This window comes from Delphinapterus leucas, chromosome 2 (genome assembly GCF_059928025.1).
Source record: "Delphinapterus leucas isolate spDelLeu-1000000601 "Yukka" chromosome 2, BTC_Dleu_Yukka2, whole genome shotgun sequence".
Classification (NCBI taxonomy): domain Eukaryota; kingdom Metazoa; phylum Chordata; class Mammalia; order Artiodactyla; family Monodontidae; genus Delphinapterus; species Delphinapterus leucas.
The window spans coordinates 156,803,855-156,830,727 of record NC_143130.1 but is presented as its reverse complement, the minus strand read 5'-3'; the positions used below and the strand labels follow the sequence as shown (position 1 = coordinate 156,830,727).

The following is a 26,873-nucleotide window of genomic DNA, read 5'->3' as shown; positions in this document are numbered from 1 at the left end:
CCTTCAGAAATAGGGGACAAATGGAAGCATCTCTGGGGAAAGTCTCTTCTCCTAGCCATCTTCTTGGCCTAAAATTTGATTTCCCTATCTGACACGCCTTTCCTCTCTCTATCCCATGAACAGAAAGTGGGTAATGTCACCTCAAAGAAGGATGACCACATGTTTTATCATCCAAACCAGGACATTTTTGAGAGCTAATAATTACACTAGGACAAAGGCCTAAATGGGCCTGTCTCTACAAACCAGGGCATCTGGTCACCCCACCTCAAAGTCACATAGAAAAGGCTTCTCACGCTGTCTCAAGGTCCTGGAAGAAGGTAAGGCTTCCCTGCTTCTCAGAATCCACTTTACTCTGGTCCCCCACTTCCCCTACCTTCCTGACCCCAGCATAACATACACCCACACACGCACACATGCACGCACGCACGCTAGGATGTCTATCCCCTCCCTGAGTCGAGGTCAAGGCCAACCCTAGGGCTGGAGCAGAGGGACTAGTAGGGACCCTTCCACATAGTCCATGAATTCAAGCTCTCCAGCCAGCCTCTGGAAACGGAAATGAAACACACTGAGGCCAGTGTCTGGCTCCACGCCTTGCTTTCTTGAGAAGCAAGGGCTAAGCCAGTCTGGGGGAAGCACACAAGCTCTCAGGTCATCAGGATCCAGACACCAGCTGCTTGGACCTCTGAATGGAGCCCCTGCTGTATCTGAGAGTAACCGTGATGGGCAGGGCTACATGGGACTAAGAGAGACCCACTGGGGTCTCTTCCTCCAGCACACTCAGGGGATGACCTTGACCGGCACCCAGTGATTCTGATGACCTTGGAGAATAGCCCCCAGTCTCCTTCCAGCTCAGCAGGAATAGTCTGCCCTCATTAAAGGCACATCTACCCCCTCCCACCTCACCAAGACCCCACTCCCCCACCGACCAAGGAAGAAGGAAAGCTAATAGGGCACCTCAGGCAGCCTCCAGCACAATCCCATTTGAGAGAGGGCCCACGTCCCACAGGCAGCAAGATGGTATAGAAAGAACACTCCCCGTATAGCCAGAAAACCTGGATTCCAGCTTTGTCCCTGCATCAAACTTGGCATATGACTTTGGACCAGCCATTTAATTTCTCTTTGCCTCAGTTTTCTCATCTGTATTTGAGAGCACTGAATGAGATAATGGCTCATCTCCCTTTTACCTCTAACAGTGTAACATAAGGGTCATGGACTTGGGCTCTGGAATAAGAAAGATCTGAGCTCAAATCCCTGATCTGCCATCTTACTATCTTATTTTATCTAAGTCTCAGTCTCCTCTTCTGTCAAAGGCAAGGAATAATAGCAGAGTCATCCCTCGCTATCCATGGGGTATTGGTTCTAGGATCCCTCGCAGATTCAAAAATCTTCGGGTGCTCATAAAATGATGTTATATAAACATCATTTTATATAAATATATAAAATGATGTTATATAAACATCATTTTATATAAATATATAAAATGATGTAGCACAGTTGGCCCTCCATATCCAAGGATGTAGAACCCACGGATACAGAGGGCCGACTGTATACTGCATTGAGTTTTCTGGAAAATTAAAAGAGATACTGAATGTAAAAAAAAAAAAAAAGGAACTTGGTACAGAACTTGGTATATATTAAGTACCTCAGAAACAGTAGCTATATCACTACCATTACTACTTCGTGATGATGACGGTCAGCTAGTATTAGTGGGACCATGAAGGAGGCAGAGTCAGTCTGAGCCAGGCATGGAGGAGACCTTTCTACTGAACTCGAAAGTCGCACTTTGCAATTCCTCTAGCAGATCTGGACTTGCAGGCAGGGACAGCCGGAGGCAAAGTTCAGCGTTCGCAGAAGACAGGCTCCAAGGTTAGAGCCAACACCAAATCCAACACCAAATCCATATGGTTCTTTCTTCCAATCAACAGATATTTGTTGAGCACCTACTACATGCCAGCAAATGTCCTAGGCACCGAGAACACGGCAATGAACAAAAACAGGCAAAGACCCTGACCTCACGGAGCCTGAATTCCAGAGGGAGAGACAGACAAGATTACCTTAACACTCCAGTATGCCATGTAGTGTTAGGTAGTGAGCAGCTGACTGGAACGAAAGGCAGAGACGTGGGCTGAAAGTAGCGGGGGGTCAGGCTGACGGGGGGCTATTTTAGAAGGCCACTCAGCAGAGGCCTCTCTGGGGAGGCCTCACTTGAGCACAGACCTGCAGAGCCCTGCTCGAGCCCAGTACTGCCACCTGCGGCTGGCCCAGTCACACCTCTTCATCTGCAGAGCAGCCAGGGCTGGCCCTCGAGGGTCAGAGCTGCGGAGAGGCTGGTGGTTCCTCCCCCAGCAGGTACGTGCTTGAGGGAAGCAGGGCCTGGTGGCAGTAGGAACCAAGGCCTGCAAATTTCTAGGGGGCGAGCTTTGGAAGGGACGTTTCTACTTTTCCAAGTCTCCCATCCACACACGAGGGTCACGTAAGGAGAACACAGCAGGGGGATCCCAAGAGCCTTCTCCTCTCGGCGTTTGGCACAATGATTCGCCCCTGGGGCATCCTACCCCCCATTTGTCCCCTTTCTCTGGCAATGACGTAACCCTTTCTCCCTGACCCCTCAAGGTCAGCCCCAGGAAGGGAGAGGGACATAAGCTACGTACAACAACCAGCATTTTGCCCCAAGGATTTTGTTTTTTCTCTTCGGAAAAATGTTTTCCAGTTTCACATGTAATTGCTCATAAAGAGGGACACACCTTTAACCAAAGGAGAAGGGAAAATGGCGTCCGATAGTTACGACGGCTGGAGCCCAGGAGGGCACAGGGGCTCAGCCGCTATCCTGGCCGAGGGCGAGCGCAGCTCCTCAGGGGCTGCAGAGCCTCCCACAAGGCCGGGCCACCCTCCCACACGGGTGGCTGAGGCCGGGACGAGCAGGGCCGTCCTCCCCCGCTCTGCCCTGGTCTCCCGAGGTGGCCAGGGAAGGCCTCAGTCTGGCCCACCTCATCCCTTCTCCCCTTTCCGTCCGCAGCCGCCCGCTCGTCCTCCATGAGCACAGCCACCCACGGGCCTGCTCTGGCGAGCGCGGCTCTCCCACGAGGCTTGCCGCCGGAGACAGGCGCCTTCTCCCCCCACCGTCTTCTCAGCTACCCTGAAAACTCCGTCGCCTTCTCACCCCCACCAAACACCGCGCTCTTTGCCTTCCTCCCCCACAAGAGAGGGAAGGGGAGCCTCCCTTCCCTGTCGCCCCCACACCTCCCCAGAGCCGTGCGCGCGTCCGTGCCCACCAAGCACACTCACACAGCACGAAAAGGCAGGCACCCCCTGCTTGAACCGCACGCACCATGTGGACAATCCATGTTGTCCGACTGGGAGCACACCGGCGTTTGACAAAACACAAACACCCCTCCAGCCCTCACCCAAAAGGCAACACAAAGGCCACCAAGAATTTTAAGACCAGACATCAGCCGGAGAGCGAGGGCTGGGTAGGACAAAGACATCACTCCAGACTCCCCACGAGCCACGACAACTCTGGGAGATTCTGCAGTGCCCTCTGGCTTGACACAGCCCACTGAGCAGAGCTGTGTGTTGGTGTGTGTGAGAGCATACATATGTGTGTGTGGAGAGGGGGCATCTGTCTCTCTATTGTCCAGGCATCAAATCTCCCCAGAGGTAACCCAGTCCAGACTCTGCTTTCCCCGTGTAACCTTCCTCTGATGTGCCGCAAACATATATTACACGGATGGTTAAATTGGATCATTATCACCGGGTGCTTATTTGGCCAAAAAAAAAAAATCATTAATGTCATCTACCCCCATTCCAACCCCCTTCTTATGAGGTCCCCTCCCCAACGACTCTCCAACATGCTAATCCCATGAACTGCGACACACCACAGCTTTTGGTAAAGAATAATGGCGAGGAGAAAGAAGAGAGCGGTGTGGGGAGAAGACGTGAGTATCGTTACTGCATTTCCCGTATGAAGACGGGTGGAGAGGAGCCATGGTGGAGGTAGGGGTGGGGACAGCCGTAAAGGGAACGAAACCAAACGAAATCAAGCACTTGATCGCCTGTGTCTGTGTGAGAGAGTGTGTGTGCAAGAGCGTGTGCAAAGTGCGTGCGTGTGTAGATGTGCCGACTTAGCCCTCCTATCAGAAGGCTGCATCCGTGTGGCATGTAGGAAAGGCCATCGCACCACTGTTGTGTCGAAAAAAAAAAAAAAAAAGAGCCGCAGAGCCATCAGAATCAGAATTTTCTCATCCAGACAGAAAGGACTAAAGGAAAGGGGGAGGGGGTATATGGGGGTAGGGGAGAGCGGTGTGTGCCAATGGAAGCAAGAGAACAGCAGAATTAGGGGAGGATAGAGGGGGAAATTGGTGGTAGGGCGGAAAAAACTGCACACACACAGAGACACAAACACACACAATACCCAAACGCCAACCCCACCGCTCCACTGTGCATCCAAGACTGACAACCCATCCCCCATCTCTCTGCTGCCTCTCTGTGCCCCCAAAGCTGGTGCCGATGGATTTCTGTATCTCAGTTTTGCAGCAGTGGGCTAATTACAACCAAGCCCCCTCACCAAATTAACCCCTCCCCTCCTTCTCCTTCTTTCTCTAAAAGGCCAATTGAAGAATAATGTGTTTTTAGAGATAATGGATTTTTTTTCCCAAGGAACGAGAGAAAGGGGGATGCAGGACAGAAATTCTGCAAGCCGGTGACTTCCGACCTCACCTCCGTCTCTCCTCATGTCCCCATTTGCTGTAGCGTCTCATCTACCATTTTCCAACCGTCCCCTTACCCCCCACCACCCAAAAGAAAAGACCTTCCTACCATGCACATCGACAAATACATCAACCGCCACCCAATCTCAGTAGCCGATCTCAAAACCCCAAGCATCAAACCACCTCGATACATCCTTTCCCTTATATAAGCAGCAAATCATCAACACATTCAGTAGAAACGCAGCATTAAAACCAACAAAAAAGGAGGCCAGACCTCCATCAGACCCCTAATAATTAATAATAGGGAGCTACCAGAGCAGCAAAGATGCAGTTGTCTCTCAAAATCTAGAATCCCTTTGATTTCTGGCCCCCGCATCTTAAGAAGCAATTTTTTAAAATTATTTCACTAGAAAGGACCGGAAAGCTCCAGAAAAGGCCATTCGCACAGTCCGATTGCTTTTAAAAAATTAACCCAGCCCTGTTGCTCACTTTAATAGCGAACTTCCAGCGTCCAGCCTTTTTCCCCTCTTCCAGAAGGAAGACTGGCTCGCCAGATGAACCCCAGGCTGCAGAAAATGGGCCAAGAGTCCTTACTCTCCACTCCCCAACCAAAAAAAAAAAACAAAATTCAAACAATAGGAATGTCTCTGCACAACCGGCACCCGTCTGAAATATCGTTCGCCCCAATATGACTGAGGCAGATTAAGCCAGAAGGTTAAAAAAAAAAAAAAAAAATACCAGCCTTGCTGTGTCTCTCTCTTCCCTCCATCCTTCAGCCACGTACCCAGTAGCCCTTAGGTAAACTTGCCCATCATAACCAGCGGGACCATTTTAACTTGAAAGGCGATGCAGAAGCAAGCCCTTGAATGATGAAGGGAGGCTCTACCCAGAATGGCAAATTCATAAAGGCTAGTTCTTCGGGCTCCCCAAACATAACCTCCAGGTGCCCCCAGATAGACTATCCCAGGTACTAAGTCACCCAGCGCACTGGGAGTTCAAATTTCCATTGGAACCTTCATCACAAAGGCAAACGGTCATCTGACCCCCCGAAACTACACGGTCCTCCAGGTGTGACAAGGAGCATCCCTCTCCCTCCAGGGCCATCCACAGGACCCAGAGCAGAAGAGGAATTAAGAATGTTGGGGTGGATTGTGGAGGTAAAAGAAAACTATCTCCCCAAGCGGGAATGACCGGAGGAAGCGGGGAAATGACAGCTCCCCTTTTCCCAGCTCTCCTATCTTGTCCGACTCTGTCTAGCTCCATCCTAGCCTAGCTCTGGATGATCTCTGACCTTTGTATTTAAACAAAACATTTTTAATAATGATCAGGGAAGAGAAATCCTACTTTACCTAAACCCCAATAATGGTTATCAAAAATAAAATTTTCTCACAGCATGATGATATTTCTACATCCAAATCAAAAGAAGAATGCATTTAATGGAAGAAGGGAGAAATTTATTTCTTTTAACAAGTAATCACAGGGTAAGTCACCTGCAAAGCAGCCAAGCCCATAGGTTGGTATTACGTCACTGGCCTAGGAAGGGATGGGGGGGGGGGACAGATATTTTTCCCTTGTCATCAAGATGATGTTTCTAAAGCAGTTAAGTTTTGTGGTTAAAAAAAGAGAGAGGGAAAGAGCTAAAACTCTGGGTACAACACAATGCCTAGAAAAAAATACATCGAACCAGGCTTTAAGGTCACTGAGAGCTTACAAAACCCACAGTGCTTACACAGAGTGGAAGTTTTCAGGCAAGCCTGCTACTAAATCATTAATATAAACAAATGGAAGGCAGAGAAGGAAGATTCCCTTCTAGCGGATTCAAACAGGAGTGCTCGCACACACGCGCGCACACACACACTCCCTTTTCACCTTCTCTGAGTATGCCCACTTCCACAGCAAGATAGCAGGACTCCAGCCTGAATCTTCAGACTCAAGATCCACCTCCTCACACATCTTCCAAAAAAAAAAAAAAATCACACTCAAACACACACACACACACACACACACACACACACACACACCCTTCAATTCCTCAACAGCTAGGGAAATCCCTATCTCAGTTCAATTTTCTCTTCTTGTGATCCTCAGAGCTTCCCTTCTTCTCTTTCTCATTTGAACTAGCCCCTTCCCCAGAAAAAAAAAAAAAAAAATGAGGGGAAAAGTGATCACAAAATGCAAAAAAAGTATCTGCCCAAAATGAAGTGACAGGTACACGTCATTGCAGACTAACAATCCAAGCAAATAGGAGAAAGACTTTAAAAAAGATTAAAAATCTAAAACATTCTCTGACTTTTTCAACATCTGGAGCAAAAGGACCCAACTTCCAGGGGAAACTGAAGGAAAAGAAAGGCAGTTGGAAAGCCATTCCCATGGTCAGCCAAGGCTCTCCGATCCAGCCTTCAAAAAAAAAAAAAAAAAAATCTAGGTTGGTCGCTCCCAGCTGAAAACTTCTACCCTCTCAGGAGCGACCTCTTCCCAGAACCAACAAGAAGCCCGAGTTGTTTCACATGCCGCCTGCCTTCCTTTCCCCCCAACATCTTACCTTTCCCGCTGAGCAGAAGATTTGGGATCTGTTTGTTTGTTTGATGTTTAATCAACTGAGTTTGCTGGGTATGTTTCCTCTTTGGGGAGGTTCAGATTCTGGAATCTTTCGGTCTCCTTTTCTTTTTCTTTCTCTCTGGGAGGGAGTGGCGGGGAAGAAGGGAGGAGGTGTTGGAGGTGCGAAAAGCAGGTCCTTGGTGGCTCGAGATGCTGGCGGCTTCGAGAGGGGAGGACACACTCCCTCTCGCTCTCAGTGAGTTGCATGCAAGAGGAGATGTGTAGGGCTGAGCTCTAAGCCTGAGACTGCCGGAGGAGCCCAGGAATTTCACGCACTCCAGAGCCGGCCCCTCCCTCTCCCACACAGACCCCGGCATTTAAAGAGACAGCCAGGCTGCCTGGCTCAGGGCTTCACCTCCTCCCTGACTGTTTTTCAAACAGCTGAGAAGATATCAACTGGGAGGGGCACTGTGCAGCCCCCTGCGACTAAGAGGCAGTGTCAGGAGCTCATTTCTCCCTTCATCCCAGCCTAGGAAGGGTCTTCGCTGGATCTGGAGCAGGAATTAAAGACAAAATCCTCATTTACAGCTTCAGTAGACTAAGCCACTTCCTCACTGGGGAAGATGCATGTGTCTCACTGCAGAATGAGGGAGTAGAGAGGACCCTGACCTACCAGTGTGCCTCAGTTTCCCTGAGCAGTCACTCCTCCTTACAAAATTAGGGCAAGCCCTGTGCATCTGGTGGAGGCTGTAACTAGGACACAAAGCCATTCCTCTGCAAGCCCTCTGAATGCCTGCTTAAGACAAGACATAGTGCGGGGGACTGGGGACACGAATGAAGGTGACAAATGGGGCTTCCCCTCCAAGGGCTCCTGGCAGGGAAGGCAGACAGAGGCACAGCCCACCCTATCTTCGGGGGCTGAGAGCTAAAAGAGACAGAGGCAGGAATCAGGCTCTGTGTTGGATCAGGCAGATGGTTCCCTTCTGTGGCTCGCACCCTGAGCTCAGGGCATTGCCACTGCACACCCAAACCCTTCAAAGTCCATCACCAGTTTTGCCAAAGTAGTCCACGTTTGTGAAAACATTTCCCCAGTCAAGCCTAAACAAGGGATGGCTGTCGGTGGCACCAAACAGAAGGTTCTGTTCATCATCAGGCCCTGGTGCCTCACAGTGGGCTAAACAACCCTGCCCTTTTCTTCTCCTGCCTCCCCTTTCTAAGGGCTGCATGGCACATGGTCCTTCCTCCGGCCAGCGCCAACGGCAGGAAAAGCCGCTAACAGCTGTTGAACACTCACCACGTGCCAGCACATGGGTCAGGTCATTCAGTCCAGTGAGGTTGCTGCCTGTTGACCACTGAGGTCCATTTTACAGTTGAGGAAATCAAAGCTTTATGGAGGGTCCCCTAAGGTCACACAGCAGGAAATAACCAAAATGAAGTCGAACTCATGTGTATCCAACTCCAGAGCCTGCCTGCTCAGCCTCACGTTATATTGCCTCCTTTTCAGGGAGGGTAGTAGTCCTTATATTTCTGCCCTTTACCGGACATTCTTCCAACCATCCTAGCGAACTTGAGGGCATGTGTGCTCAGCCTCGTTCTCACAGAAAACCAAACAAGTAGGCCAACTTTCCCGCCCCAAGGAGTCTTCCACGCTTTGGTGGAAGACAGAGATGTGTTCCTATAAAGCAAGGGGGAAATAACAGTCATGAAAGCACCGTAAAGGAAGCTCTGTGGGGTTGTCAAGAAGCGGATGATAATACTTTTTTTGGAGATTTGGGGGTATAAAGGCAAGCTTGGTAGACTAAAGTGGCATTTGGGCTGGGCTTAAATGGACACATGCAGTTCCAGCATTACCAGTCTACATTTCCGTCTGTTTTACCTTTCAGATAATAATCTCACTTCCTTATATTTCTTTGGGTCCCCAGTCTTCAATACCTCAATGGTACCCAGCACATAATTGATTAATTTCATGTATGACACCTCACCTTTCACCAGTTTATGCTAGACCTGAAATGCCGTGTCTCCTGATCTATATCTTCCTTACCTGGCCTTCCTTGAAGTCCATGTACCTTATTTGTTTTCAGAATGTGGAAGGGAACTTCAGAGGACACAGTGCATGGGATTGGTCAAGCTGTCTAGAGCTCCTGTGGGAAGAACAATGTAAAGGATCATCACCATGATCCAGCAGGACATTGAAACTAGCCAGGGCAGCTATAGACTCACCTTTGGGAACAGCAGGAAGAGACCTAAGGGGCCCCCTGGGGAATATGAGGGTATAAGCCCAAAGGGAGAGTCTGAGGACTCACTGCCCTGCAGATGTCACCTCCCGTGGGACTCCTCCAGCAAACACCAGCTGTGGAAGGACATTCCCTCAAGAAGTCCACTGCATGTCTACAGGACGACCTAGGGTTAAAACACGTACCTGGATTCCAATCCCAACTTGACCACCTAAATTTCGTGTGATGTGAATAATTTTTTTCCCTCTCCAAGTCTCAGTGTCTTCACCTACAAAACGGAGATAATGCCTATACTTACTTCATAGGACTGTTTCGAGAATTAAATGATAAAATACATGCAGAACACCTGCCCCACCGAAATGTTTTAACAAATGTCCACTACCTTGGCCCAAGGGCCTGCCTCTGCCCCTGCATGGGGTTATTAACTTTGGACTGCCCCTATAGTTAGCACTCCTTTATTTCATCATTTAATTTTTAATATTTTAGCTTACTCTGACATCTTAGGTACTATCATTTACTTGTTTTTAGTCCTTTTGCTTTTTACCTACTTTACCTTGTATACTTTGAGTATACTTGTCATTATCACTTTATTCCATTTAGTAGTTTCTTGGGCTTCTCAAGTGTTATTTACCTTTCAATTACTCTGGTGTATCCTTTTAGTCTGCCTTTTATTCTGAAATCTTTGGGCTCATTTTATCCCATTCCTCTACAGCATTTTAGCTAACTACCACTCCGCTCATTCTCAGTGATCCAGCATTCCCTCAGATAGTTCTGGATTTATGAGGCTGGATACGTACAAAAGAGCAGAGATGGACAACAGTAAAGACAATAAGACATGTAATGCAACCATAAGCATAAAGCAATATCAGGTGTCTGCCCAAATGATGGTGCCACGCCAGGAATGGTACTGATTTTTTTACAGAAAGACTCAATGGAAGTAACTGAAGCCTTCAGAGACCCTGGCCTTTCACTGCTCTCACCTCTGTCCTGAGCGGCGAGGACCACAGTCAGAGGCCATTAGGTTAAAGGTTCCCTGGTGGACCTACCTTCTTCACTTGACTCTGAGGCTCAGGTCAGGAGGAAAACAAAATGGGACAGGGACTCTTCCAATTTTTCTCAAATGTGCCAGACCAGTGCTTTCAGAACGGAACAAGGAACAATTTTATTACCAATCAAAAGAATAAGTTGTCCATGACATTCTGCGGAAAAAAGTCAAGTTGATATAATGATGAGAATGACAGTAATAATAATAAACACCACCAGCAATCTGGGCCTCCACTTGGTAGCATCCTAGTTAAGATCCCAAGGCTCTGCAAAGAGCACATCTAAGTTCAAATCCCAGCTGCACCATTTGCTGGCCATGAGACCTTGGCCAAGTTATTAACATTTCAACTCTCAGCTTTGTCATCTGTGAAGTGGGAATGATAATGATACCATCCTCAAACATTTCCTGTGACAACTATATCAAAAGCACCTGTAATAGTAAATGGCACTTGGAAGGTCCACAATGGAGTATCAGTTATCATTATCAGAGTGAGATTTAAAATATTTAATATCTGAGGTGGCATGGCAGCAGCCAATCAGACTGGAGGCTGGCCGTAAGCAAATGGTTTGATCCTAACAGGACACACCAGCTATCAGCCCTGATCGTTAGCATTATTTTCACCTGCCTGGTACTAAGGTAAGCACTTGGCATGCGTTATCTCGTTTAATCTTCACAGCAAGTTGGCTTTATGTTATTTATCAAAATATATGCAATTGCATATTTATAAATAAGACTATGCCTATAAAATCAGGGTTATAGATAAAAGACTTAACATATACCTTTCTGTTGCCCTAATGACTCTCGGTATGTGAATTTCAGGTTGCTTTGGGAGTCTTTTGCCTTCATTACACAGGTTCTTTCTTTTACTTACTGATTCTCTCAATAATCTTTGGGAAACAATGATAGTGGTCAATGGCCTCAGTTTCTTCATCCATTAAATAGGTATACGTACCGTCCTCTCTTTCTGAGTTCCCACTGCTCTACCCTAACAAACCCTGGGAACATCAAAGGCTTGTCAAGCCAAGACCAAGTCACAAAACTTGGGCATTAGACAGTTCTGCTAATCCCCAGCCAGCACTGCAGTTGAGTCAAGGTCTCAGATCCCCGCTTGCCTTGCTCCTGAGCAGATTTCGAATTCAGCCTCAAATGCTATTGGCTCAAAGCGGTTCATCCAACGCCACTTTCGAATATCCCTTACCCTGTTCTCTCCTCTCCTCCCACAAGAGCTGGTCTGCATTGCTGCCTCCTGGAGTTTGACATTCCGTCACCCACGTGACGGTGTTTCCAGTGGTATTAATAAGTGACTGCTTATTAATTAGTATTATTAGACATGCACTGTGCAGTGTAGACAGTAACACAGAGGGGCCTGGTATCTCCAAGGAGAGAACTTATACAGAAAGAGTTAAACCTGCAGTCCAGCAAGAGGACACGGCCAGCAGTGAGTCAGGGGGAGTCAAGAGCAACACTCCCCAAATTCTGCAAGCGGCACCTAATCCAGAGAACTGTTCGTCACAGGATGGAAGGAGAACACGTGGATGTGGGATTTACAGGCGTGTGAGGACATAAGCCCAAAGGGGAGCCTAAGCATTCAGGCCTTGAGGGGGTTAGTTCCCAGGGAATGTTTCTAATTCCAGGCATCCCTTCCACCAGGGTATCAGCCCCCCCTACCCACCCACCCCCAAAGAGGCTGCAGGAAAGGCTAGCTCCCAGGAAGGCAAAAAGTCTTTAACTTCCAACTCCAGTGGGGAACCCTCTACCCTCATTTTCTTTCCCTGCTTACTCCATGGAAATAAAATATTCTCAGGCGCTTGCAGCAGTAGAACCCTCTCAGCCACCTCCCTGAATGCAGCAACCATTGCCAGCTGAGAGGAGCCAGCCTTTGGGACAGCACTGCCGATTCCAGCCTCGGGGAGATCCTGGCTAGGACGCGGAATGGCATCCCTGCACTGCATCCTTCTTCCCCTGAGCACCCAGGAGCAAGCAACTTGACTAGACTGATGATGCAAGAATATCTCACCAAAAACTTTACAAGAAAAACGCTAGAAGGAGACTATTTCCTCCCACGCTGATAATTTTCAGAGCAATTCTAGAATTTCCTGCTTGGGGATCACATTTTAATATGGTCCAGATATATTTGGAGTGTTTAATGGGTTTGAATGTTTGAGTGGCAGGGAGTTACCTATTAATACTTGATGGTTGCTTTAAAAAAAAAAATCATTTGCTCCATTTATGACAGAAGTTCTTGTCTGTTTTAAACTTCATTCCTCCCACCAGCTAGGTAAGAGCGGACAGCTGGCACAGGCCACTTTCAGATCGAGTGCCCAGAGGGCAGGACTTGCATCTCTGCATAGTGCAGTGGCAAAGGGCGTGAACTCCAGCTCCAGACCGCACAGGCTGGAATCCAGCTCTACAGCCCACAGGCCACAGGACCTTGGGCGAGTTGCTTGACCATTCTGCACCTCATTTCCCCTTCTATGTAATGAGGATCACAATAGTTCCTACCTCACAGACTTGTTAGGAGGATAAGTGAGCTAATATTCTTAAAGCATTCAAACAGTGGTATTCACAGTGTAGAGGCTATGTGTGTTACTTAAATAAAAAATAAAACAACTTCCCATGGGCACTACTTCCCAGGAGGCCCTTAATAAAAGCTTCCTAACAATGGCAATGGTGATGTGCTGGTTGTAGAAAATCTCAGGATCATGGGCAGGAAAGATATCCATTCTGCTATCATTCCTGGAGGTTCAATCAGCCCCAGTTCTGGTGCCATTTGCCCTGTGTCCCTCCCCAGCCCCTGCTTCCCATCGTCTCTCCCTCTCCCTCTGCTGGACGGCCCTCATATCATCCCTGCACCTTCACACTGTAAAGCCAGCTCAGCCCGGGTGCAGGCAGGAAAGGCAGCACCAACAGTGATGATCTTGTGGAGACGCGCAAGATGCGCGCCCCATCTCCATTCCCATCCCCAGCAGCAGCCATTCTCTCGGACCCACGCACCAGGACTATTCTTAAATGATATACTTTTGCCCGGTTGTGGAGGGAAAAAAAAAGAAAAGAAAGAAAGAAACACCCTCCTCAGGATTCAAGCTGAAGATGGAATGATTGCCAAATGCTAACAGCTTTTCAAACAGGCCGCAGTTAAAAATATGTCTGAAATGGTTTTAACTCAAACTCAAAAAATAGCTTAACCGACTGTGGAGCTGTAGGCAGTAGGGGGTGGGGAAGCTGACGAGGAAGAGGGATTCCCTTCAGAGGGGCCCAAGGCAAACCCTCCACAGGGACACAAGAGAGGCGCCTGGCTTATTTCTCCATGGGAATAATACCTTTTGAAAACACAGGCCAGATCTCCAGGAAATGTGGTGACACCAGAACGCTTGAGCTGCTCCCTACGAGGAGATACTCCCGATATGGGCCAGACTATGTGGCTTCCTGGACCTTCACTACGCTCAGTGTGACCACAGCTGTACCAGCATTGCCTCTGAGTGGGTCAGCAATGCAGAATCTCAGCTCCTACCCCAACTCCAAGCCCAGCAGACCTGCTGAATCAGAATCTGCACTTCAACAAGATGCCCAGGTGATTCAAACTCAAACTCCAATGTCATGGGTGTTACCTTGGACTCTGTCATGACACCTCAACCCTAAAAAGGATTGCATTCAACATATTTCTCCCCATTTACTTATGAGGAAACTGAGGTACAAGGAAGGACTCATCTAAGGTCACCGGCTGAGTCAGGCTAACAGTATCATCCACAGTTCCATCCCCTCCCCGAGGGCTTTAAGTCCCAAATTAGGCTTCATCATCAGACCTAGCCAAGGACAGCAGAGAATTTCTGATGCTTTCTTTCTAGCGGCAAAGGACCTAGAACATAAAACAACAGCTTAAAGCAAAGTTTCTCCAAGTAGGTTCAGTAGGTCACTATACCTATCAGATACTCTGAAAGACTCTATTGTCAAATACGATCAGAAAATCCATAATCACACGAATATATTTAAGTCTCTGAGAAGTCTTGCAGAAGAGAAACTTGCTTAACATTGTTTAATATAATGTTCTCCAAAGTTATTTTACCACAAAACCCTTTTTTCCACATAGGAGACCTGTTAATATGAATGACATCATGTTCTGAGAAATACTAGTTGGGATTCACCAACCAGTCACATGCTCAACCATTTAATCACACGCTCAACCAGTCTGCCGGAAAGCATAATGTTTCATGATGTTTTGTAAAGGTGGGTGCAGGGGGAGGAGTTCCTTTTATAGCAGCCCCCAAAACATCATCATTCAACCTGATCTTGATCACTTCCTGCAGCAGGGAGCTCACTACCACACAAGCAACCCAACTCATCCTTGGATGACTTCAGTATTTAAAAACGTTATTACATTAAGCCAAAATCCTCCTTCTTGTAATATCTTGAGCAACAATTGCTTAAAATTTATCTTCAGCACCAGTGTGCATAGGGATTTGATCCTTGTTTCTAACAGCTACCCTTCACATGCAACTCTAGCAGTAATAGACTAATAAGTCTGCTCTGTCCTCTGCAGTCTAGACCTTCAAATATTTCTCAGAATCATAGAATTTAGAGCTTAAAAGTATTTTAAGTATTACCTAACCCAACCTTTTTATTTTACAGATGAGAAAGCCATGTCCAAGAGCAATCACATTACTTGCCCAAGATCAAACAGACAGTAGAAACTTAACCTGGGAGACTGGATTTGAATATAATAGGGTGCGTGTGTTCTTTCCTTAGAAGGAGAACTTTCTTTCCTCACAAGGAGCTCCTGGGTGTTTGAGGTTCATGTTTAACCTCCAAGGCCCATCGTAAAGAATCACACAGCCTCCTGCATCCTTCCTCCTGGTATCCCTTTCAGATGCCACAATGGGGGCCAGATGACTCACAGAGCTCACCCAGCGTGGGGAGTTGTGTTCCAGCCTCTCCCCTCCTGGGGTGGCCAAGCTGGGACTCTTCTTCACCCCACGCTGCCTCCTCACCATCAATGCCATCTGCACCCTCCTTCTCAAGGATCACCATCTGCTTTCCTGATACCACTCAGCCACCCCCAGCACTTTGCTTGGTTCCCTAACCCACTGCTTGGGCCACTCTCCTTGTAACTCGTGATTTCCCTTTTTTCTTCCCTTTCCACAGTCTTCATCCACTCATTCTTTCACCTCCTCGGCCCACAACTTCATGAGCTTGCATGCGTACAATCTCCTATTTCCTCACTCTCTCTCATGCCAAGCCCCCACTAACCTAGAAAATTCCATCAGAGCCCATTGCTTGGGCTAAGATTTTGCTGCTAGGCTATATATGTCTGCTGAATAAATAAATGAGGTTCTTTCTTTCTGTTGTTCTTCTATGCCAACCTGGCCTCGCATATTCTTTAACACCATCACATAAGCCCACCTGCCCCTCTTCCTACTAGTATACTCCCTTCCTACAAAGCAGTTAAGGGCTGGGTACACACTAGGGGTTAGGTAAATGCAGAGCGATAGTACTAGTTCACTAAGAAATATTCCTAAAGATGACTACTGCTCCTTTACTCCCTAGACAGGAGGGCAGTGATCACATATATGTAACCATACATAGCATTTAAAAGTTCTCAATAAATACGTGATAAATGAATTTTTTTTTTAAAGTTTGGGCACTTATGAAGCCCATAATGATTTCCACTTGTTTAACATCTATTCTGTGCTGGACATTTCACATATATTATCTCGTTTAATACTTGGAAGAGCTATAAGGCTGGGGCAAGAGGTTCGGGGAAGCAATTCAGATCTACAGCATTCTGGCTTCCCTACCTGTGCACTTCCCTCTTCCTCTCTGCACCCCCAAAGGTATCCACCAAAAGGGTCCAAGGCCGGGTTCCTCATTTAAATGGAGATTAGTTTCAGTTCCCTACTTTCTTTCTCTCCTTTCTAATCCGTAGTTCTCCTGTTCTCTGACGTTCCCTTTCCCTGTCTACAACTCCTTGAGAAACCCTTCCCACCCTTCCCATTCTTCACCGCCCACTGGACGTGTGGCAAATACAGGCATTAGCAAACAAAAGTTTTATACCAAAGGTCACTCTGGAAGCAAACCGGAGCCCTATGTGAAGCGTAACTGTGAGAAACAGATTTCAGTGATTAATGCCCTATTCACACTGGAGGTGAAAACAGATTTTAGGCAATTGTTGACTAAGAAAATCTCAAAGTGTGAAAATCTGGCATGTAACTATGGGGAACAGGGAATCATCCTCTTCCCCCACCAAATGCTCTGATGCATCTGCTTCTAAACTCTGAATTAACTGGTTCAAGTCTTCTCTCTTCTTTGCAGCCTCTGGTAATAAGTTGGCACTATCAATGCCAAACACTGGAAAGAAAATTAAAAGTCTAGAAAATCAACCAAACATGGATAAATCACCTCTGAAGCATCCAAATATATCAAGAGCCTCACATTTTTAGTTTTCGAAGGTTAACTCTCCGTTTTGCTCTTCCATGCCCCATCACCTTATCTCCAGTTTGTCTTCTAATTCATGTAACAAGTGTGAGTCACTTCAAAAGCTGATGATCTCCACCCCCTCTTAGTTTTATTGCTTAGGCCTGAAGCACATGTAGACCATGTTGCTGAGGATGGGCAAGATCTCTACAGCAGACACCAGGGGGGAAAAAGGACAAGATGCCCCTTTTACTTCCTGGAAAAGTCAAGGAAAAATGATGACATGCCCATGCTTCAAGCTAACTTCCTCACTCTCCTAAATCACACGCCATCTTCCTTCACATCAATCTCTCGGGTGAACTGACATGCAGAACAGCTCTGCTGGAAGGTGAGACATACCAGGCTTACAAATACAGCTACCTAAACCTCTTTGCTTTGGCTCCCAAGAGCTGGTGACCCTTGCTGATTGGAAGTGGTCTCTTCCACTAGGTCTCTTTTTTAAGCTGTATGTTGACTTTTTTCCCTTTTTAAACTTCTTTTTAAACTTGCAAGTCTCTCCTAATCCAGAGGACTTTATTAACTCTCTCCCTCTCTCTGGATTTTCCTCCAAGAGTCTACCAAATTATTCTTGGGCCTAGATTCATTTACTAACCATATCACATTCCAAGTAGAGAGAACACAGTAGTAAACAAGACAAACACATTTCTGTCCTCATGTACCTTATATTCTAGTAGGGATAAGGAATAGAAAATAATAGAGCACATGAATACATGAGGTACTTTCAAAGAGTGATAACTACTATGAAGAAAACAAAATCATAGAATTTTATAAAAGTAGCTAGGGGAAAGAAGAACAGTTTTAGACTGCATGGTCTAAAAGGCTTTTCTGGAAACAAAAGGTTTTTTTGACTTAAATCTTGACTAATAGGAAGTATCCCATCATGAATGAATACTTTCTTTCAGGATGATAGGACAAATATTACTTGGTAAAATTCCAGCTAAAAGATAAGTAAAATTTCAGAAATAGCATTAAGGTGCATCATTCTTAGAAGTCAGTCTATAAAATGAGGTGAGAGACGTTTGTTATAGAAAGGACATGAGAGCAGGGGAGAATCAAGCCATCCAAATATTTTTCTTACCTCAGGGAACATGTAACCACTTCCCAGGAATTTGTAAGCTTCAGGTTTTTATAGCACAGTGGTTAAGAGAATCGACTCTAGAAGCAGACTACCTGGTATCGAATCCTGGCTCTGCAATCTACCAGCTGTGTGATCTTTGGCAAGCTATGTAACCTCTCTGTGCTTCATTTTGCTGATTTATAAAATAGTTATAATAATGGTACCTACCTCAAAAGGTTGTTATGATAATTAAATCATTTAATATTCGTAAAGCACTCATAACAAATCACAGAATATAGTATGTGCTGTATAAGTATTACCATCATATTGCCAGGTGCATCCTTTTATGAGCACCCGTGCACACATCAGCATCAGGCATTCTCACAGCACACTCCTCAGGGCAATCAGTGCAGAGAGCCCTGTGCACACTGAGGGATCCTGATCCCAGCAGGAAGCTGATTCAAGCCTAAAGAGACTTTTTCTCTTTACAAAGTCAGAGATGGAGATTTAGTTCATATAGAGTTGTAGAGGCCTCTGATTCCTTTAGAACCCACTCAAGTCACACAGTGGTTCACAGGAGTCACAAATGGGGCCCCAGTATTCCCATGACTTTTCCCCAGGTCTCTTCTTGGCTATAACCATTAACTGAAGTCCAGAGTGGTCAGTCACCAGATAACAGTACTTGTTAGGGGAAAAGGGCAGCCTTCCCAGAGTCACAGCTCATCTAATTCCTGTGTGAGCTATAAGCTTGCCCAAGGCTTAGCATCCAGCATATTGTCTAGCATATCAAAAGTGCACCCACAATATTTGTGGAATAGATGAATTGTGGCTCTTTCATTATGTTTGTGCTTCAGGTGGACAATAATATACACCCTATAATTAATAGAAGCATCTGCTTTCTTTCCCTCACCACTAGGAGGAAAACTAAGTAAACGAGGCATTCTAAAACAATCAGTTGGCATCACAGAATAAGAGCAAATGTGAAAGTGGTCGTTAGTTTTTAGGGTGGACATTCATTCAGCGAGTCCTCAACAGCTTGCTACTCTGGTTTTATCTCAACTCTCCTGTGGGGCAATCATTATTAGAGTAGTTTGTGGACAATTTCCCCTCAAATTCCCTACAGAAGTGTATTGCTTGCAGAATCATGGAGAGCTCCCAACAGCTTCCCGTTCGGCAGAGCAGCCTCAGTTTTCTCAGGACCACGGAGAGCTCCCATGCTGCTCAGCAGGTGTATGGGACTTGCCATCTTTCACAACCACTGAGAACTCCACCAGGAATTGCAGACTGATGACCCCTAGTGAAACCGCCTCCACTGCGATTCAAATATTGGAATGGGGCAAAAGGTGACTGGGGTAAAAAGTGTCCCAAAGTCCAAGAAATAGCCAGAGAATCTGCTATCCCGCGGTATGACTCAGAGCAGGCCTGAAGACTGCAAACTAATGGTTGCAGCTACTTTGTGCCAGATCGGCATTTTTATTTCCCTTTCCCCCACCCCCCAAAGTTACATGACCAAGGTGAATCCAAAACCTGCAGTCCAAACTGTGATCAGATCAGCGTGGCTGCACCAGACGAAACTGATCTTATCTGAATGGTGACTTTTATCCACTTTGGAGAGCAGAACTCATGACAATAATAAGGAGCGACAGCAATGGGAGGAAGAACAGTCACAGCAGAGCCAGGAAAGAATTCACTTTACTATCATTCTGGAGGATTAATTCTAAGCTTCCCTCCTATAAATGTCGTTTTTCACTTCAGCAGGAGGTCTGGGGTCTGAAATTATTCTAGCCAGCTTGCTGAATGCGCCACTTTGCACCTGATTTGCAGTGCGTTTCTGCTTCCTCCTACCAAGTGCAATGATGTCTGCTTAATGGTCACCTGGCCCCCCGCATGCTCCACTCCCCTGGTGTGAGGAGGCATACACACTGGAGGTCAGGTGGGAGAACGCAGTTGTTAGGAAGGCCTGAGGGTATGTAGGTAAGGAGATACGGTGTGAGCTTACAAGCACAAAAAAGGTATACAGACTCTCACAAAGAGTAGGATTGTATGGCTGCAAGGGGTAGAGGGAAGGCAAAATGTGTTGAAGCAACTGTGTGTGCTTTAAATAATGTATTATATCTAGGCCTGGACCCGCTAGGTCCCTTACCCACTAGCCAGTTAAAGTGAGAGGATTATATAATCACCTGGATCCTCCTTAATTGGATGTACTAAGTATTTCCAGTCTCGTCTCCTCAGCAGCCCCCTAAATTCCAGCCTCACTGTATTAATTGCCTTTCTTCAGACTTGCTACATAATTTCACACCTCCATGTTTTTATTCATGCTGTTCCCTCGTCCCAAAACTCCCTCCTACTTCCTCCTCTCCATCTCCCCATTCAGTTAAAATCATATTCACGCTTCAAGGCCCAGATCAAAGGCCACCTCCTCCACAACACTAACCCCTAACTCTCCCCCATAATTATTATTCACTCCTTCACCTCTGTCCTCACAACAGGCTATTTTTAACTCACATTAGAGCTATTTGCTTGCATGTTTCTCTCCCCCTCTAGATTGTAAACTCCTTGAGGGCAGCAGTTTTCTTAAAATACATTTTTGTATTCATGGCAGCACACTGGAGTTTCTTGATCATGGGTATATCATAATACATTTTTAAGTAAATGAATGATTTTTTTAATGTAACAATATAAAGCAAAAACCAGAATACCTTCCTCAGTCACTTTTTGCTGGACGTTTGTACAATAACTTGGAAATGGTCAAATCCTTCCAGGTGCTGATTTTCTTCCACCAGCTTAGCAATCAGGAGAGGGAGGAAGAAGAATTGACCATAAGTCTCTAGTGTGCCTGGCTAGGGCTGCATCCACAATCCCCAACAATAAACAGGATGGAGCCTTTGCCTTAAGATCAGAGTGCTCTTACTTGTGCCACTCTTACTTGTGCCACTGGTGACATCTCTCCAACTGATGGTCAGATTCTGGACACTACTTTTGACCCCAAGGTGCTTACTTGATATTTCCTGCCCTAGCAGACTTATCTGAATTCAACTTCTGGACTTTTAAGAGTTATGGTCTCTCTGATTTTACAAGTCCTAGCTTTCCCCCCCAAAATTCATACTCTTTCCTACAAGCTCTCTACTATCCTCTGAACCCCAGGTCCTGGATCCTTCAAAGCACCTCTGTGCCAAGTGCCAATGTATCAGCCCGGAGTGGCTGTATGTGTGAGTGTGGATGTGAACGTGACTAGACACAGCAGCATGTGTGTATAGTTGTTTACACTCAGCCTCACTCTGTGTGTCATTACACAAAGGTAGGAGTATACTCCCATTAGGAACAGGGCACTCCTCAAATCCTCATGGGAAGAATGTTGAGAAATTTGATGCCAGAGAAATGCCTCCACTGCCTCTCTCATAAACTTTCTACCTAGGAGCAATTGTCAGTTCCCAGGACCTGCATCATCCACATCTGGCACTCTTAGAATTGAGTCTGACCATGGGAGGAGAGAGCGGAGGTTGCCGAGTCTCATGTGGAGTTACCTCATCCCTGGTGTCCTCTGGAAGATGCCGGTGCTGAGCTTTGTTTTCCAGTTTCCCCACTCCATGCATCTCCCATGACTGGCTTCTTCAGGTACCACCCCCATATCTTGCTCAATTCCTTTCAGATTTCTCGGCTGAATCTTGATGGGTGGATTATGACCTTCCCATCTTGCTCAGCCCACTGAACTCTGTGTCCTTTGATTTTCATTTATCTGCTCCCTGAGTCTTGAGCTGTAAGTGGGCTCTGTCTTCTGGCTTAGTCCAAGAATACTGCCTTTCCTGCCCCTGACAAGCTGAGGAACATGCAGGGCACTTGAGATGAGAAGAGAAGGGAAAAGTAACACCATGCTCTAATAGATGCAACAGTCCTGCATCCTGAATGATCATTTTGTCTCACTTTCTAAAAACTTAGTGGTTAATTTCCACTGCTCCATGATCATCTCTCATTCCCCCAGTAGCCACTATTTCTGCCAGAACCAAAGGAGTTAAAGAAGCAGCCAACATGTAATGCAAGAAGTATAACTGAGTTTGAACTTATCTCTACTTCTTTGAGTTCTGGGACATACCTATCTTGAGCCTCACTTTCCCCATCTGCAACATACTTAACCCAGGACTCTGATGACTGAACCAGGCAGCATAAGTGACAATGTCCAGGACAATGCCTGGCACGTAAGAGAAACAATTTGTTCCTGAGCCCTGCGGAGCTGCCCTCAAGGATTCTATGGTTAGTGTGGACTTGTGGCAGGTGGGGGCAGCAGAGGGCCACTGGGGGAGTGGAAGAAAAGGTAGGAGGCCCAGGTCTTCCGAATCCTTGGTTCTGGGAGACAGGTTCCAAGAGCAGGCATCTCAAGACAGGTCAGGTCCTCTACCAAAGAAATACAGGAGAGAGAGCAGGTAGGTACACAGAGGCCTACCTGAGATAAGAGAGGGTCATGAGGTCAAGATGTCAAGAATTCATGAGAGAATTGGCACCACGGAGCCAGCCATGCTAGCTGGAGAGCCTGGGGTGCCAGACAGAGAGGTCAACAACCTGCAGTTACAGAGATTTAGTGGCTTCTCAGAGCTGCCACACCACTGGAAAGGTTTTCCTTGGCCTCAGCAAAGGCAGCCCACATCAGCAAAACTATTTTGTTGGGGGAAATTTTTTTATATATATATATAATAATTCACACCCTTAGCCAAACTATAAAGATTTAAGAGTTTCTTCTGGCCTCATAATGTCCCTGTCTTGAGGCACTTGCTAAAAAGCTCATCCTTGCAGCTTCTTTGTCTCTTATTCCCAAGCTGCAAAAATAATTCTCAAAGAGGCTGCCTCAGGACCCTGGGCCAGGTGTCAAATGTCCACCCTCCGAAATCATGAAGGCACCTGAAACTGTTTCATCATATGTAAAAATAGGGGACTGGATAGGGCCTTTTTCTTCTTCTAAAGCCTCTCAGAGTCTAAAGCTGAAAGCTTTTCCTTCATTCACTGTGTACTAAGTGGGAGCTCCACTTTGTGCGACCCCCTTTGGTGATGACATCACCTTACAGCCAGGGACCCCAGGTGGAGTATTAGAGCTGGAGTTCAACTGTCCCCAGCATTGACTCCTGGGGCTTTGGTGCCATTCAGGCCTTAAAGGTGTACATACCACATATGGGTCTTGCCAAAACCACCCCTAGCTGCACATTAGTACCACCTGGGAAGCTTTTCAAAAACCTATCTATGACCAAGCTTCCATCACCAGAAATTTTTATTTTATTAGTCTGGGGTAGGGTAGGAATAATGATCAAAATATCTACTGACCAGTAGGGCATGAGCCCAGCCAGTCAGATGGTTGCTGGCAGGACGCCATACCTGCATGTACACACTAAACATCAACCGTATCCCTGGGCCCCGTTATCAATATGTTTAAAAAGCAGCCCAGGTGATTCTAACATGCAGCCAGAGGGGAGAACCACTGGGCTAGACTTTGCCTCTGAGTAAATGTCCAGTGACCGAAGACTCCTCCATGAATGAGAACGGCTCACAGACAAATTGACCTAAGACGTTCTCTGCACTAGAAAAGCAAGCAAGGAGATGAGGTTGTGATCACAGGACGCACACAGAGGATTCCATGGTCTTTGAGGGCAGGGACGATGTTACCTCTCTGTCTTAGACCCTCCAGTGCCTCTCACAGCACCTGGCAGGTAGTAGGGGGTCAGTAACATCTGATGATGAATGAATAGCACTGACCCTCCGTGGGCTTCTGTCGTAAGGCTATATGATCTACACAGCCCCACGGAGGATGCATGACCAGAGCGCAAATACTGCTCATGCACCCTGTAATTCAGGCTGTACTTCCACTGGCTGAAGGGAGGGGGCGCTGTCGCTCATCTCTCACATCAAGCGCCTGCAGGGCATCACTAAGCGCTTAGGAGAAAGTGGGGCCCCTGTCTTCATCCAACCACCCCACCCCATCATTCTCCTGGGTCGAGGGGAGCTTGCTGTGCGGGTGTGTTTCCAGCCTCAGCAGCCAAAGCCTGTGATCTTGTCTGCAGGAATTTGGAGGGCTGATTCAGCTCTTCCTAAGTCCCCTGGTCTGCCCCTGGGCCTGCTGTCCCAGCCTGAACCATGATGGCCCCTCGTCCGGGCTTCTCTTGCCGCTCCCCTCACCCCATGCAGCACTGACCCACTTCTGCCATCTGCGCCATGGTGTGGGTCTTTGGCCGAAACGGGAAAAAAAAAAAAAAAAAAAAAGACGGCCATTTGGAATCTTAATGAGACCAAGTTCATTTCATTATGTTGTCATTTCATATTTCACCGCTTTGACTGTGAAGGCACAGGAGACCCCAGAGGGCCTTTCTGCTTTGCACACAGGGTGGAGAGGCAGGAGAAGGAAGGGGGTACATGACTGACAGGAGACCACGCCCCCTCCATCACCCTCTCTGCCACACCAAAACCAAAGTGGGGGGAGGGCTGGTCCTTTCCTTGGAGACCGGTGATGACAGCCAGATACAGGAGGCTGAAGGAGCACCTTTCCTTACAGAGGGGCTCTGATCAAACCGGGGCAGGAAGGGAGGAGCCCTCCTCAGTGCCGAGCTCTAACATGTTCTCAAGTACAAACAGAGCTGGCCTCGGGGCATCATAGAAATTGCCATTATGAATTCAGATGGCGCACCAGGGGGTGCCTCGCTTTCTATTATTGTGGTTGGTCTCAGGAGCCACTCCAGCAATAGGATCTCAAAAGTGCAAGTGCTACCCCCGGGGGCACCATTAGAAACACATTATTTTAAAGCACCACAATAAAGCATGAACTCAAACAACTTCATTGAAATAAAGATTAATATGGAACATGTGTTCCTCAGCCTCCTCCCACCCACACACCCTACAACCCATGCCTTGCTCCCCTGCACAAACACCTGGTAGTCCACTCACTAGACCACCTGCCCAGCCTGCAGTTCAGGGCTTGATATGATAGGAGACGTGGAACTTGGGTGAGCCTCAGGAGACAAGGACGTAGGAAGGCCAAGCCATGCCAGGCACAAGGGGAAGCAGCAGAGAGACCACTCTTGAGATTCCAGGCCCGTGAGCCAGTGGGATGCAGTGTACAAAGGCCCGGACTGGAGTGGAAAGTCCTGCACCTCGCCAGATTCAGCCGCTAAGGAGAGGCATTAACCCGAGCACATCATTTAACCCCTCAGAACCTCAATTATGTTTTCTATAAAAGAAAACTAAATGTCCTTCCTTATTATTCCTGTTTCACAGGGTTATGGTGGGGATGAAACAAGGTAAGGCAGGTTGTATGAAATGTCATTCAAACCAGAACACACCATCTCAACATAAGATACATGCTACGTTTTACTGTGCTTCACAGATATTATGTTCTTCACAAATTGAAGGTTTGAGGCAACCCTGTGTGGAGCAAGTCTATCGGTGCCATTTTCCCAACAGCCTTTGCTCACTTCATGTCTCATTTTGTGTCACATTTTGGTAATTCTCACAGTATTTCAAACTTTCTCATTATTATTATATTTGTTATGATGATCTGTGGCCAGTGATCTTTGATGCTACTATTGCAAAAATATTACAACTCGTTGAAGGTTCAGATGATGGTTAGCATTTCTGCAATGAAGTGTTTTTTAACTCAGGCATGTACATTGTTTTTTAGACATAAGGTCATTGCACACTTCATAGACTACAATATAGTGTAAACATAACTTTTATATGCACTGGGAGACTGAAAACTTCACGTTTTTTTCGATATTTGCTTTATTTCAGTGGTCTAGAATCTAACCCACGATAATTCCAAGGTATGCCTGTATGCCCTTCTGCAGGGTGTGGTCCGGGGAAAGGGCCTCAGTTTCTCTGGCCACTGAGCCATAGGAAAGCAAGTAAGGCCCACCACCGGCAGATACAACACCTTCCTCTTGGCTCGGCCCAGCTGGGAACTGGGGGACAGCCAGGGCTTGGACACTCTGGCTTTTTTTTTTACATAGGCCCAGGAGACACAGGCAGTACAGTAGAAGTGGACGAATGAAAAAGAAAACAGATGACCTTCTACTAAACAAGAGCAAAGGGACTTCCCTGGTGGTGCAGTGGTTAAGAATTCGTCTGCCATTGCAGGGGACACAGGTTCGAGCCCTGGTCCGGGAAGATCCCACATGCTGTGGAGCAGCTAAGGCCATGCACGACTACTGAAGGCCACGTTCTAGAGCCTGTGCACCACAACGAGGGGTAGCCCCGCTCGCTGCAACTAGAGAAAGCCTGAGCACAGCAACAAAGACCCAACGCAGCCAAAAAAATAAATAAATAAATAAACAAGAGCAAAGAGGAAGAGGAGATGTGCTCCTGGAGAGCAATAGCAATCAAAATGATCTTACTGAAAGTCATCCTCTTCCCTTCCACTAGACAGCATGGAGTTCTTTCCTTACAATCTCTAATCTCCCTGGAAGGGGGGTCAGAGACAGCCTTCCCTCTGTAGACCAGATGAGGCACAGAGAGCTTATTGAATCAGGAGAGAAAACCAGGGACAGAACACCCAGATCCTGGCCTCTAATCCAGTCTCCCTCCCTTAGAACCTAGGTCTTGAAGAGGGTATTTAGAGGTAGTTCTCATTTAAGGGAAACTGTGTAATCAGATGGGGTTGCCTACCATGAATTAACGGACAGAAAAGAAAATTCATGCTACAGGACTGGCCTTTCATCCATCCAGTTCAAAGGACTCAGGGTCCTCCCTGAAATCTTGTCCCCAGTTGTAGCTCAGCAGGACCCCAGAGGGGTAGCTGGGAGCACCAGAGAACCCCAGGTGGGGGAGAAAATAATGGTGAGGGGCTGGCACAGGTA

General features: G+C 46.9%; 1 pseudogene; it reads left to right on the top strand.

Annotated features, from left to right (window-relative positions):
- The first annotated feature begins 9,417 nt into the window (after positions 1-9,417).
- LOC149750335 (cyclin-dependent kinase 1-like) overlaps positions 9,418-26,873 on the top strand; it is a 105,478-nt pseudogene continuing 88,022 nt past the window's right edge.